The sequence below is a fragment of the Vulpes lagopus genome, chromosome 2, assembly GCF_018345385.1.
Source record: "Vulpes lagopus strain Blue_001 chromosome 2, ASM1834538v1, whole genome shotgun sequence".
NCBI lineage: Eukaryota > Metazoa > Chordata > Mammalia > Carnivora > Canidae > Vulpes > Vulpes lagopus.
Window position 1 is genome coordinate 155,892,639 of NC_054825.1, and position 14,823 is coordinate 155,907,461.

Below are 14,823 nucleotides of genomic sequence, written 5' to 3' on the forward strand. Positions count from 1 at the left end.
TTTCTAGTTGTTCAGTTATTATGTTGATGACCTTAAGCTTCTACCACAGAGTTTTTGTCCAGGGTTCTAGAATTCTCACTTAATGCAAGTTTGTTTTTTTCAATTAATGTGTAGTTTTTAACATGCACTAGCTTCAGCGGGTTCATTTCCTCATGTGTCAGTTCTGCAGGAAGGGCTGTAACTGCCCATGGCCACAACCTACCTTCCTTCCAGGCATCTCCTCCTACCTGGCCCCCTGCAGCCCTGGGGACCTGCCCTGGCTTTCGTTTCTCCCCTCATTTCCTACTCTTCTTTTTTTTAATTTAACAACATACTTAAAACATGTTAAACTTAATCCAAAATTTCTGTACATTTCAAATGGGGGTGGGTGGGTGGGCAGGAAAACAGGTGTATTATCTCATCCTATTTCTAGAAGCATCCCACTCTTCTTTTTGGTAAGAAATACCCCCATTTCCCTTTCTCTTACATTATGCAGGTGTTAACACCACATTCCCACTATGGCAGTTAAGTGGTTAAAGATCAGACTGCACCCTCATCACCAATTCCAGGCCTCAACCCCTCCATAGTGAGGGTCTTACGGTTCTTCTCCCACCTGCACACTTCCCTAGCCCCACAGCCAATAGAGGAATCATGGAGCAGAAGCTGCTGGCGGGGATGCATGATGGTGCAGCTGCTCTAGCAAACATACTCACCGTGTGGCCAGCAGGCCCCTGTCCAGTATTTATACGAGTAAAGTAAAGCTTATATTCAGAAGGGCTCAGAGGTACAAACTTTCAGTTCCAAGTCTCGGGGACATTATGCACAGCACAGTGACCACAGTTAATAGCACAGTGTTACATGTTTGAAAGCTGCTACAAGAACTTAAAAGTTCTCATCACAAGAAAAAGCAATCTGTGTATACCCAGCGCGTTGATGGACGTTAGAGTCACCGTGGAGATGATTCTGCACTGTAGACAAGTATTAGATCATTATGTTGTACACGCAGAACTAATATAATGTTATAGGCCAATTTCACTTCAATAAAGAAACACTAATGTTCACACAAAAATACTAAAACGTTTATAGAAGCTTTAATTTTAATCATCCTAATGTTCTTCCACTGGTAAGGCCCATCGCCTGGCCATGGACATGCATACACTGTGCGTTATTCAAGCACATTCTGCTCAAAGACCCAGACTGGAAAGCCTGCATACCGTATGGGAGTCTGGAAATGACAAAATTACAGGTTCACAAAAGAGCTGGATGGTTGCCAGGGGCTGGAGGTGAGACTGACCGACCGCCAGCTGGATGGTTGCCAGGGGCTGGACAGAGACTGACTGACCGCCACGGGTCACCAGGGAATTTGTGAGGATGGAGGGAGTTCTTGATTGTGGGGGTGGTCACAGGACAGTGTGCATTTGATGAGTGACTGAAGATTCACAGGTGTATGAAGATCATCCCTCAGGTTAAAACAGCTCAATATAAAGAATTTTAATAAATCAGATCACACTACACCCACTGTTTTCTCTCATTCTTTGCCCAACAATGTGTACTGCAGACCTTTTCCTGCGTTCCTTTAGTGGCTGCGGCCTATCCACCATGTGCACGGATCAGGAGTGTATCAGCACACTGTGGTGGTGGTGGTGGGAATCTCCTCAGGGGAGGGCAGGTGTGGGCACCAAATGGGTGTCTACCCACTGGCACCTTGTGTCTCTGGGCGCTCTCCTAGGGCATAAGGCTGTTCTCCAGACACAAGAACTCAGTGTGAACATCAGGACTGACAGTGCCACACATCACCAGAGGGCATGACTGAGTTCTGACTCCTACAGTGAGGGTCCTGGGGAGCGTGTGTGACTGGCTCTGTCTCTCACTATGGCCGGGTGAATGCGCTGGCACCAGTAGGGAGCAGATGTGCAGGGGGAGGAGGCCAAGGTTGGAGACTGGTCAGCAGTCTAGTATCAGAATAGGGTCCGGCTCCTTGTTACATATTATCACTAATTTCTTGATTCTCTAAACAGCATTCACATCTCTCCAACAGTGTCCTCCCTCAAGAATGTAAAGTGATTTTTTTTAAAGATTTTATCTATTTATTCATGAGACACACACATACACACACACACACACACAGAGGAGAGAGAGGCAGAGACACAGGCAGAGGGAGAAGCAGGCTCCACACAGGGAGCCCGACGCGGGACTCGATCCCAGGACTCCAGGATCATGCCCCAGGCCAAAGGCAGGTGCTAAACCACTGAGCCACCCAGGGATCCCCGTAAAGTGATTTTTTTTGTGGAGTTGAGAATAAAGGCTGAATCTCTAAAATATGTATTCAAGGAGCACAAGGCTGGCATAGTCTGTGGAGCATCCAGCTCTTGATTTTGGCTCAGGTCATGATCTTGGGCTGTGAGACCCAGCCCTGTGTCAGGCTCTGAGGAGTCTGCTTCCCCTCTCCCTCAAATAAATAAATAAAATCCGTAAGATGTGTATTCAAGACCTTCTGTGACATCCCCCCCCCCCAGCTGGCTTGCTAGCTTTTGTGAATGTGTTGCCCCATTCATGAATGTACACAACCTGTAAGAGTGAAAGGAAATAAAAGGGAAGTCTTGGAGGATGACTGAGAATCAAAGTTTTAAACAAGAAAGTAAAAACAGGGAAGTTTTTAGGTAGTTGCTTTAGCATAAATCCTCCAGGAATTCAGGAAACACTTGGCACAAGACATTAGTGACTACTGCACCTCCTGGCACAGGTGCCTGCACAACAGACCATGGGCCTAGTTGGCTACAACAAACATGGAAACAAACCCTGAGCACCTACTCTGTGCTCAAAGCATGTGAAGCACACAATTGGGAGAGGCCTCCTCTGATCTAGAACACCAACAGTGGCTGGAACCAAGTGGACACACACCTGGAATCGCTGCCCGCAGTGGACACAGTGGACGCAGCTGCGTGATGGACGGGGGCGGGGGGGCAGAGGAACCAAGAGAGCGGCCCCCCGAGAGAACACGAAGACAAGGCAGGCACAGCAGTTCGATTTGGCTTCATTTCCCACTTGACACAGGGCCCGAGCGAGGCTCAAGGTGGGTCAAGAGCCGAAACAAAGGGGAGCCTCTGCTCCAGGGACAGAAAGTTTGGCCATGGCCCAGGGCTCTACTGGCCTATCCTGCCCTCCACAGACACAAATAAGGTATTTCCACCATGAAAACATTAAAAATTTACTTTTGCTGTTCTGAACTACAGACACCAAATGTCATAAACAGATGATGGCATGGCTGCTATCATGCTGATTTCAGAATGGAATTATTGTTTCATAGAGCCTACTTGAAATTAGTCTAAAAGCAAAACAACCCTCATCCATTAAGGAGTTTGCTCTTTGTATATTATGACTAATGGTTTTTAACCACCCTCAAGAGAAAAAAAACACCTCTCAGTAATTTAACTATATATTCAGAAAAATGCCAAGGATGAAATAAAGCATTTACAGTCCTGAATATGATTAAAGGACAATTCTCCTGAGAGAGCCATAAGCCATTCAAAGTTTCTATAATCAGGGCAGCCCAGGTGGCTCAGCGGTTTAGCGCTGCCTTTGGCCCGGGGCGTGATCCTGGAGACCCCGGATCGAGTCCCATACAAGGGTCCCATATCGGGCTTCCTGCATGGAGCCTGCTTCTCCCTCTTCCTGTGTCTCTGCCTCTCTCTCTGTTTCTCATGAATGAATAAAAAAATAAAATCTTAAAAAAAAAAAAAAGATTTCTATAATCAGGACACAGCCTGGGTGGCTCAGCAGTTTAGCACCTGCCTTCCGCCCAGGGCGTGATCCTGGAGTCCCAGGATCAAGTCCCACATCAAGCTCCCTGCATGGAGCCTGCTTCTCCCTCTGCCTGTCTCTCTCTCTCTCTCTCTCTTTCATGAATGAATAAATAAATAAAATCTTAAAAAAAGATTTCTATAATCACTTATAAATACTGTTGTAAATGAATCAAGCTAAAAGGAAATAAATTAATAAATACTCACGGCTTAACAGGTACAAAGTTTGCAGTAGGCCACACAACAAAGCATCAACACACGTCTCCCTCACCAAGTGAACATAAACACTGATTGGAAGAAAGTCATATTAAGTCTTTTCTTTTTGCTACCAAAGCTTCCCCTTGGACACAGGCTCTGTGCAAGTTGTTTTGTGGAACATGCGCACACACACACACACACACACGCAGACATGCACACACACACACACACACACACACGTGCACACTCCTTCATATCACCACTGCCTGGCTGAATTTGTCTGACTGCACTTGACCTTGACCCCGGAAATCGCAGCTGACAGGACCAGGGTGAGCGTGGAACGCAGTCAGGCCCCTTCAGGTTCTCTGAAGAAAGGTGACCCAGGGTCAGACCACCCATCCGGGCAGTTGCACACACTGAGGGTTTCCAGGCGTGGGCTGAGTCCTGCCCACATGCCTGTCCACACAGCAGGAGCTGGTCTGCAGGAGGAAGACGCACAGAGAGCAAGGGGAGTGTCCTATGTAAGGGCTGCCTGGAGCATGAAGGCCACCCCACTTCTGGTCCCCGGCCCCCGAGGTCCCTGCTGCCCTCTGAGACGAGGGTGTCCTTCCGGGACACAGTCTTGGGACGTGGGCTTCTAGACTTTAGCCAGTGTCTCCACAAACACAACAGTCCTAGCTCTCTTAGTGACCATGCAGATTCAGGGTGAACATGGAAGATGACTGTCTAGGACAGGAGTGAACAGGGATGTGAAAGGAAAGGACTGAAGCAGGCTCCAAATTACTCATTTTCACCATTGGTCAATCCCGAGAGTCCTGAGACAGTTTTTAAACAGTTTTTTCAGCTTTATACTTATTTTCTTGTGGAGAAAGCTCACGACCTCTTTGTTCTGCTGTAGTTTAAAAGTCTCACCACAACAGACTTTTGTTAAATTTTTTGCTCTTTGCCTTTTTTCTGAGCTTTTTAAACATCCCCCCTACCCTCACCCCGGGCTGGGAAGTCACACCTTTTTCCGCTTGTCCAACCTGAGACACTTGGTCATGCTCTGCTCCTTGGAGACAACATCAGTCTCTGTCCTCCCTGTGAACAAATGACTGCACAACAGCACTCTCACTCACTCTTGTACTGCTGTGTATTCTTAAATTCTAGCTTAAAAACACAGACCTCTGCATTCTTTGGATTTTATTATACAGTCATTGTTTGATGTATTTACCATATTCTTTGCTCTTTATTGCCTCTTGTATCTCAAATCTTCCTTCTGGGATAGTTTTCCCTCTACCTGAAGAATATCCTTTTGCTCTGACAGGAGACTCTACATTGTCTTTTTCTTTCACGTTTTCCCAGTTTCCTGAAGATGTAATGGAAACAAAACGTGTTGGCAGGCATTCAGGGGTAGGATGAGTGATCTGATGCTTGTATGTATCATGAACGACAACCATGTTAAGTCTAGTCAACATCCTGTGATGAGAACTTTGAGGATCTACTCTCTGAGCAAGTTTCAAGTAACGATACTTGCCCTGCACCCCCAGGACTGACCCCCCTCCAAACCTTCTGAAGGTCCAAACCTTCTGACCCCTCCACCATTTCCCCAGCCTCTCAGCCCCCATCCCTGGCAACACCCGTCTGCTCTCTGTACTGATGAGTTTGATCATCTTTTTAGATTCCACATGAGAATAGGCGGCGTTGGTCTCTCTCGGTCTGACTTGTCTCACTTAGCGTCATGAATGCCCCAAAGGTCTGTTGTTGTTGTCAGAAACAGCAGGATTTCATTCTCCTCAGGGCTAAATGACATCCCATTGTGTGTGTGTACGTGTGTGGGCCACATTTTCTTTATCCATTCCTCTGTCAAAGGACACCAGGTAGTTTCCATCTTGGCTACTGTGGTAATGTTACAATGAACATGGGAGTGTACATATACTTCACTTTCATTTTTGAAAGATTTTTTTTTTTTGCCGAATGTAGCAGGTTTGATTGCATTTTCTCAGTATATTGAAGTTATCAGTGGACTGGTTTCTGGTTTACACAGCTGCTGCAGAAAAGTCAGTTTGCTACTTTGAAGGTGAATTGGAATTTGTTGTCCCGCTGGCTGTTCTACCGATGTTGTTCTTCTCTTTGGTATCTGCAGTTTCACTATAATGTATTTAGGTGGGATTTTTTTTTTCCTGCTTGGATTTGATTTGGTTTCTTGAGACCAAATCTTAAAGAGTGAATGGAACATATATAAAGAATGTAGGAGAACGCATGAGTGTAATGCACATGTAGCGGTCTGGCTGGCATCCCAGGGGCCGCTGCACCCTCTGCCCAATCACATACCTTCACTTTCCTCTGACAGCAACAATTACCTTGACTTTTTTTTCTTTTAAAGATTTTATTTATTTGAGAGTGACAGAGAACAAGTGATGAGGAGAGACAGAGAGAGGGAGAAGCAGACTCCCCGCTGAGCAGGGAGCCTGATGCAGAACTCGATCCCACGACCCTGAGATCATGACCTGAGCTGAAGGCAGCACTTAACTGACTGAGCCACCCAGGTACCCCAACTACCTTGACTTTAATGAAAGTAACTTCCTCCTATTTCTTTACAGTTTCCACATAATTGTGCAACCCTAAAGCCTGTCTTCAGCTTCACCCAGTTTTAAACCCTGTGTAGACAGATTCATAAAACATATTGCTTCTATTCCCCAGAATTCTATTGGTGAGAATCTTCCACTATGCTGTGCATAACTCCATATTGTCTGTTCTTTCCAATTCTCAGTGATACTTCATGACATGAATATACCAATTTATCATTTTTTCCCATTCTACTGTTCAAGAACATTTGGGCTATTATGAATAATGCTGTGTTGTTCTAGTGTGTGTTCTTTTTTTGTTTGTGTAATTTTATTTATTAGAAAGACCAAGTGCGCATGAGCAGGGAAGGGGGCACTCATCCCTAACAGCTGATCCTGTCAGTATTTTTACTATTAGTCATTCTGGTAGTTATGCAGTGGTATCTCATGGTGATTTTAAATACATTTTTTCCTTGGGATGCCAGGGTGGCTCAGTTGGCTATGCGTCCAATTCCTGGTTTCCCCTCAGGTCATGATCCAGAAATTGAGCCCCACATGGGGCTTCACATGTACCTCTTCCTGTCTCTCTGCCCCTCCCCACGCTCATGCTTGATCTATGAATAAATAAATCTTAAAAGAAAATATTTTCCCTTACTTTACTACTGAAGTGGAACATTTACATGTGTTTAATTTGAACTCTTATTTCTGTGAACAGTCTGTTCAAACTACTTCCCTCTTATTTTACTGGTTATCTTTCCCTATTGATTTCTGAAGTTCTTTACATATATTGACTGGTATATACCAAACACTCAATAAATGTATCTCCCATATACACTGTGTATGATTGCTCTTGCCACTCAATGTAGCCACACCAACAAATACAAACCTACTTTGTTATTTTGACAGCAGTAAGTAAAAGCTCTCTCAAACTCCCCTTCCTCTGTCTTGAACCACTACAGTGGTCCTTTCACTTCAGAAGCCAGGCTATGCAGTTCTCTTTCTGAAATGCAGAACTGGTTATGCTCCTGCCCTGCTGCTTCTGGGTAAAGCCCCAGACCTTCAACATCACTTTCAAAGTCTCTGGGGATCTAACTGCTGTTCTCCTGGACTCAAGCCTGCAGAACTCACGATTGCCTTTGTTTCCCACCACCCATGGGTTTCATGGCAGACCCTTCCCCTACACTGCACTCTTGACAAGAGCCTCGTCCTTCGCCTTACCCATCTGTATCTGATGCTTAAGTAACCTTTGAGTTTCGGTTTACATGTGACTGCAGTCATATTTAACAAACTTGCATTTGTTAGGCTTGAGACTATGCCAGACATACAGACAAGTCAAGAAAGCAGCCAGAGATTACCAGGCAATCACATTCACCTGGAGAGAAATTATAGCCTAAGGTTAGGAGAAGGAGGAGGAGGGACCATCAAGGATGAGACAGGGTTGAAAAGACCTAGAGACCTGAGTTGGATGGAGGTGGGCCATGTGCTGCGTGCTACTGACCCAGCTCTGACAGCTCCACACAGGTGTCCCCTGCCCATTTCCATCGCGTACCACATTCCTGCCACAGAAATCATCACATGTCCAACACAGAGGCAGCCATTTGTCTGATCCCTTAGCAGACATGACTCTAATCAACTCTAAGGAAGAACTATGTTAGCTTTTATCATTGAGAGATTTCAGCAACGAGCTTGAGACTCACTCAGTAAAAACTTGGTGAACTGAATCACCAACACACACATGTGTGCGTCCTTGAGTTTACACACCACTTGGGGAAGACGGAGTAGGGTAGCCAGGTGCCAGGGGAGAGCTGCCTGGAAATGGGGGCCTCTATGAGGGTGTGGGAAGAGCAGGCATCAGAAAGTGCAGGCTCAAGCTCATATAAGGGGGATCTTCGTTTGCTTTCAGTGCTATTTACAGCACTGTGGCTAGATGGAGGTGACACCTGAACCCTTCACTGGCAGAAAGATGCAGGATAAAGACGGGCATTGCATTTCAGGTAGTGTTATATATGCATTACTTGCCTCAACAGTTGGTATGCTTATGGATTATTTTAGGCTTTACATTTTCTAGTAATATCTAAATTTTCTATTCTGCTATAATTTGGGGAGAGAGGTTAGTCATTCTTTTTAAAATCAGCATTTCATTTGGGCAAAATGAGAACTTATATCAAAAGCAGTATCTTTGCACATATACAAAAAAGTCAGTAATTTCCAGAACACTAGTCTTACAAAAATCCCATAAATCCTTAACAACAGTTTGAAGACTGTATCCATATTTCTGGCAGAATTAAAATTAAGCTTTCTCCTTAAGAATGGAAATACAGCATAATAAATGAGGTGAATATGAATTTTTTCCTACTCCTGGACACAAAGATTCAAATGGAAATGAAAACATGACATCACCCACCAGTAATGAGGAAAAAATGAAGTCGTGGACAAACATACTTTGTTCTGATTTATTAAACCTCAGGCGAGCTTCACTTTATCCCCCATGAGTGATGGGCAACACTGGTTGCCAAAGCCTTCATTTTTACTAAATATCTTTGTAAACATTGTGGTTGCTCTGGTCTGTGGCCATGTCCCTCAGACAGTGTATCAGTGGAAAAGAATCCCCATTCCCAGCAAATGTTAAAACTGCCATGTGTCATCTTCTCACAAACCTCACGCATGGGTTTCAGAGTCTCTGCAGGACAAATACAGGAAAAGGCTAGTTCTGGAGGCTGTGGAGCAGCAGCTCCTCCCAAAGCAGGAACGCCACGTCTAAAGCGCCAGGGAGAAGCACGTGAGGGGAGGGCAAGACCCTGCCCCTGAGGAGGGTGTGGCCTGGCCACCGACCCTCGCTGGGGGCAGCTCCCCATGCCAGCTGGGCCCTGACCGCTGGTGGTGACGGTCACTCCCTCTGCTATCCAGGCCCCGGCACTCTGGCTCTCACCCCCTAGTAGCTGCCTCTCATGGCCTGACAGGCATGGGGAGCCGTGTAGAGAGGAGGGCTGCCGCTGCCCGGGTGGCACCCAGCGTGGTCTAGCTCAGGTCCCAGGGTGGAGCACTAGGGGGCCAGCGGACCAGCAGCTCCAGCTGGACAGTGGTGGAACACAAGACCGGACCAGCTCAGAGTCGCTGGTCCCCCACATCCCAGCAAGCCAGGAGAGCTATTCAAGTCCAAAAAGCTCTAGTGTCCTCAGGTTTGGGAGTGCCTCAGCTGTCCTCCTTTGTGGATTGGAGGGTAGGCTGTGTGCCATCGGGCCAGAGGGCCTACAGAGCTGGTAGGTGCAGGGCACCCAGAGCATGCCGGGCCCAGTGCTGAAGCCCTCACTGTCCATCCTTCGCTGCCCTGCCTGGTGTGCAGGGAACAGGGAGGACTGCATTCTGCCAGGGGATGTCCTGGGAATGTCTGTCCAAAGTTCTTTTAAAATTCGACAGAAGTATTTAACTGCCGAGTGACGTGCATTCCACCTTTAACGTTGAATGTACACTCTTATGGCAAAAAAATGACTGACTATAGTTTTTAAGAATGGAAATTAAATTATAAATACCAAATATGAGGGGCTTTTTGGTACAGAATTTATCTTGTAACTGTTGTCTTGAACTCTGGTCAGAATATTACAAGTGTAACAACAGGTTGGTTTGGAGAAGCAAAACAATACGCTGGCTTCAGGGACATAATATAAATGCATGTCTCCAACCAAACCTAAACCTAAATAAACAGCTATAAAAAGCAGAAAATTGAACTAACTTTTAAAATCTTTCAACCAGCAGAACCAGTAGATACATAAATCTTGCATCTCTTTTAGAGCTTAGGACAGATCTGTGGCTCATGGGCATGTGTTAGAGCAATGTGACCAGTGCTTGATCATGTGGGCTCAGTGAAGGAACAAGATCACTGGGGAAAGCAAAGACAGGTTGACAGGGGGCCAGTAAAAGATGAGGAGAAAGAAAAGCAGCAAGAGGGAAGAACAGATTTACTTCCAAGGATCGGGAAGCCAGTAAGATGATGACAAGACAGGAGAAGGCTGGCCAGGAGGCTTTAGGGCTGCTGGGACATTAGCAAGGGCCCTTCCATGACAGATACCAGCATCGCTGCTGCATGAGGGACAGGTGGGAGGGAAACAGGGAGGTGCTTCCTATACTTTTCTAGAACTTGAGAAAGTGGGAAGAAGGGACAGACAGGGCGCTGAGGACAGCCAGATGGGACACAGGAAACTCAAGTGTGCCAGTCAGCGAAGAAAAAATCAGGCCTGCCCAGTGCCACACTCCTGCTCCAAGGACACCATGCATCAGGCTCCACCATGATCCCTCTGAGACAGGGGCCATGTCCAACACCTGTGTTTACAGTCACTCTCTCAAGACAGGTGAGTCACCCCGATTCAGGCCACAACTGCCAAAGGATGGGCACTGGGAGGTGTGAATTCACATCAGGAGCAAGCTGGGACACCCAAGCTCATGGAGACACTGTGCAGTCCTGTAGGCAAACCTGCTCGCCCCTCCCAGTTCGGCCTGCTGTGCTTCCACATCCCCCAAACCAGATTATCGCAGAAGGGTGTCCTTGGTTTGAGTCGCACTCTCAAGAGCATTCCCCTAATCTCAGGAGCAAAGTACATTTAGAAACAGGTGGCATCAGAGGTCATCCTGGGGAGCTGAGCTGTGTCACAACGAAACCATACATGCAAGCCCTTACGTACCTGGACTTCTCCACCCATAGTGTTGTCTTCCTTAAATACTATGGTTTCCACTGATGATCCTCCTTGGCTTCCAATCTTAGTCCACCCTTAGTCCTGGGTGAGAGGGGGTCTCTGGATGGGGCCCTCCTCTGGCCACTGACACCCAGAGCTCCAGCCCAACTGGTTTTGTTTCCAGGGGCCTCACAAGCCCCTTCCCTGGCTTGGTCACCCTGAGGACACACTGCAATGCTGTGGGTGACCTTGGCCCACAGGATTTGCCTGTATGGGCTGGGTGTTCATGGCTCGGGGCATCACACAACACCAGGTAGAAGGGAAGTGTGGCAACTCAGCGCCTGCTCCTCCCTGAGCCACCACATCACCATGTTCTCACGGATGCAAACTCTGAGGAGTTCAGGATTCTAAGTGTGATCCCAGCTCTCTGGGTCATTATAAAGGATACACGAGAGGGGAAGAGAACGGAGCCCAACATCATTGATTGGTGTGTAATTCTGCACGTTTGAAATATTGCACATGAGCCTTTATCTGAACCCCTCTCACTCCCTTCATCCTTTCCAGTCTCTCGGACTAAACGTTCCTTACAGCAAAGCAGGGAATGTCACTCTGGATGCTTTACTCAAGTCTCAAAATAAGGAACTGGACTCCATCAGATTTTTGCCTCCCATCCAGGCTTCAGCACCCGGCATCCTTGCCTTCTCACCTGGCATGTCCAGCATGGAGATGTGGGGGCTGGGCCCAGAGAGCTGACCTAGAGCTCTCTGGCAGCCCACGTGGGCCACTCTAAACCTGATCACTTGGGAGAAGGGGAGCCCCCAAGAAGGACGGACCCCCAAGGTCCTGTGGCTTCACACACCACCTCCAAAAAGCAGAATCAATGGGATACAATGGTCAAGTCTGTGTATCTGGGTCCCAGCAGAATGTCTTCCCAGCTGTGTGGATGCGTAACCTCACCTGGCAGCTCAGGCGGCAGGTGTGCTGGTGAGAAAGGGGGTGTGCGTGTTGGTTTACGCCAGAGCCCACATCAGCCTGTCTGTACCTCTGTGCACACATACCGGCTCTGGTCTCCAGGCTGCAACAGGACATAGCCGCTTCCCACGTATAGCCTCTCGGGTTCCCTTTCTCAGTCCCTGCAAACAACCAGCTGAAGCGAGGCAACCCCATGCCTGGCAGGGCCACTGCTCTCATGCGACAAGGAGCCGAATGGACCAGTTGCACCAACGGTCACGACCAAACCATCCTAATTACCCCAGCTCCTTCTCATAAGAACTAGAAATGGGGGAAAGTCTTCTGCTTTGTTCTGCTTCAACAATGGCTTGGCTATCCTTTCATCCTCATATTCCATATACCTTTTAGAATTTGTCAGGTTCCACTGGAAAAGGGGGGTATAAACTATACTTAAACTGATGCATCAACTCCCATCAGTTTAAGTAGAAATAGTGTCTTGTCCCCTGAGGGTGGGACCTCCTTCCTCATGCTGCTTCTTTAATTTCTTTCAACATTTTCTCTAAAGAGACCTTGCTCATAATTGCTTAGATTTATTCCTAAATACTTGTTATATTTTTAAATATATTTGCTATTTTAAAGCAAATCTTCCTTTCCTTTCATTCTCTAACTGTAGAAAGAAACAACTGATTTTTATATATTGTGTATCTGGAACACAAGTTGTAGGATTTAATGATTTCTCTGAAAATTATTTTTGATTTTCTACATATATAACCATATCATCTGGGACTAATAAGAATTTTTTTCCTTCCATTACTTAATTTGTTTGTTGTATCTTTTTCCTTTCTTCTTTTTCTTGCTTTCCTCCACTGGCCAGGACCATCATGAGCCTCCTCATCTTGTTCCCAGAAAGGGGAAAATTTCAGTATTTCACCACTGAATATTTTTTAAATAACAACTTTACTGAGATATAATTTACATACCATAAAAGTCACCCTTTTAAAGTATACAATTTAGTGGTTTTTAGTACATTCCTAGTGGGGAGTCATCCCTACTGCCTATTTCTGACAAATGTGGTCGCCCCATAAAGCAACCCTGTCTCTACCCTGCCACCCCAGAGACCACTCATCCATTCCCCACCACGGATTTGCTTGTTCTGGACACTTCACATAAATGGAATCTTACAGTATGTGTCCTCCTGTGACTGGCTTCTTGCGCTGAGCACCGTGTTTCTGATGTTTATCCACATGGAACAAGTATCAGTGCCTTCTTCCTTTTTATTGCTGAAAAATATTCCACTGTGTGCATGGACCACATTCATCAGATGGGACATTTGGGCTATTTCCACATGTTGGCTGTTATGAACAGCATAGCAATGAAATTAGAAATTCATGGATAAATTCTTGTGTGGATATGTATTTCATCTCCTCATGGGCACACAGCTAGGGGGTGGAAGTATGCTGTTTTGTAGATACTGTCAGTCTAAGGAATTCCTCCCTTCACTAGGATGCAAAAGTTTTCTTTCTTTCTTCTTTAAATAGTAACATGATCGTATTATGTTTGGATTTTTTGTTTTGTTGTGCTGTGTTTTTAGTTTGGGTTTTATCCTTAAATTAAGCAGGTATTTCTTGAATAAGCCCAATGTACTCATGATGTATTACCCAATATATATTGCTGATTTGGTTTGTTAATATTTTAAGTTTTGTGAATCTATGCTCATACATACTATGATCGATACTTTTCCTTTCTTGTAATATTCTTGCAGGCTGTTATATGGTTATATGAGCCTTAAAACACTGTCTGATAAAATTTGTTGATCAATTATACAGGCCTGTGATATTCTTTGTGGGAAGATTTGAAACTATGAATTTGACTCCCTTAATAGACAATTCTGATTTTTTATTCCTGAGAGTTTTATTAAATTGTATTTTCTAGGAATTGTCAGATCATCTAGCTTTGCTGGCATAAAGCTGTCAATAATGTACTCTTTGTGTTCTTTTACCTGCTCTCAGAACCTATATGACGTTTTCAAGTCTTCACACTGGTGACCTGTACTCACCCTCTGTTCCTTCATCAGCCTTGCTACTGGTTTTATTAGGTCTATTAAAAAACAAACCCAGCTTTTGGCACTGTAGATACTATAGGCTGTAAAACTGTTTTCTATTTCATTGATAATTTTGCTCCTTGACATTTCTGGCAGACTACCCCAAGGCAGGAAGCTACCCAGAGGCTCCAAGTGTTGTTTACACCACACTGGCAATTTTAAATTCTTATAGTGATCAAGAATTTTGTCTTTGATGTAGAACCACCCAACCTGCCAGTATTTGATACAAAAAAACCATGCACTTTTAAAATCTATGCCACTTGTATGTATTTGTATTACCTATTCCAGAATATGAAAATCATTAAAAAAAAAAAAAAGCAACAGCGAATTGGGCATTCTATATGTTTATGGTAATCGTACACATTACAGAATCTTTGAAGAAACATGGGCAATGACTCAGGAAGGGGCACATTGACGACGTCACGGGCGCATTCACACACTAGCCCTCCACTTACATGTGAATATTCCTCAGACCTAAGTCAGGGCCAGCAAAAGAAGCAACTGTCGTGTCTTGGTGTGAATTAGCTGAAGGCATCGTTGGCATAGGAAGGGAGACAAAACAGATCCCAGGAGGTAACACC

At 45.5% G+C, this 14,823-nt stretch overlaps 1 protein-coding gene across 2 annotated transcripts in view; it reads right to left on the bottom strand.

The window, feature by feature from the left end:
* Positions 1–14,823, bottom strand: part of LOC121485690 (centromere protein P) — a 222,021-nt gene that overhangs the window by 15,975 nt on the left and 191,223 nt on the right. The window lies entirely within an intron of this gene.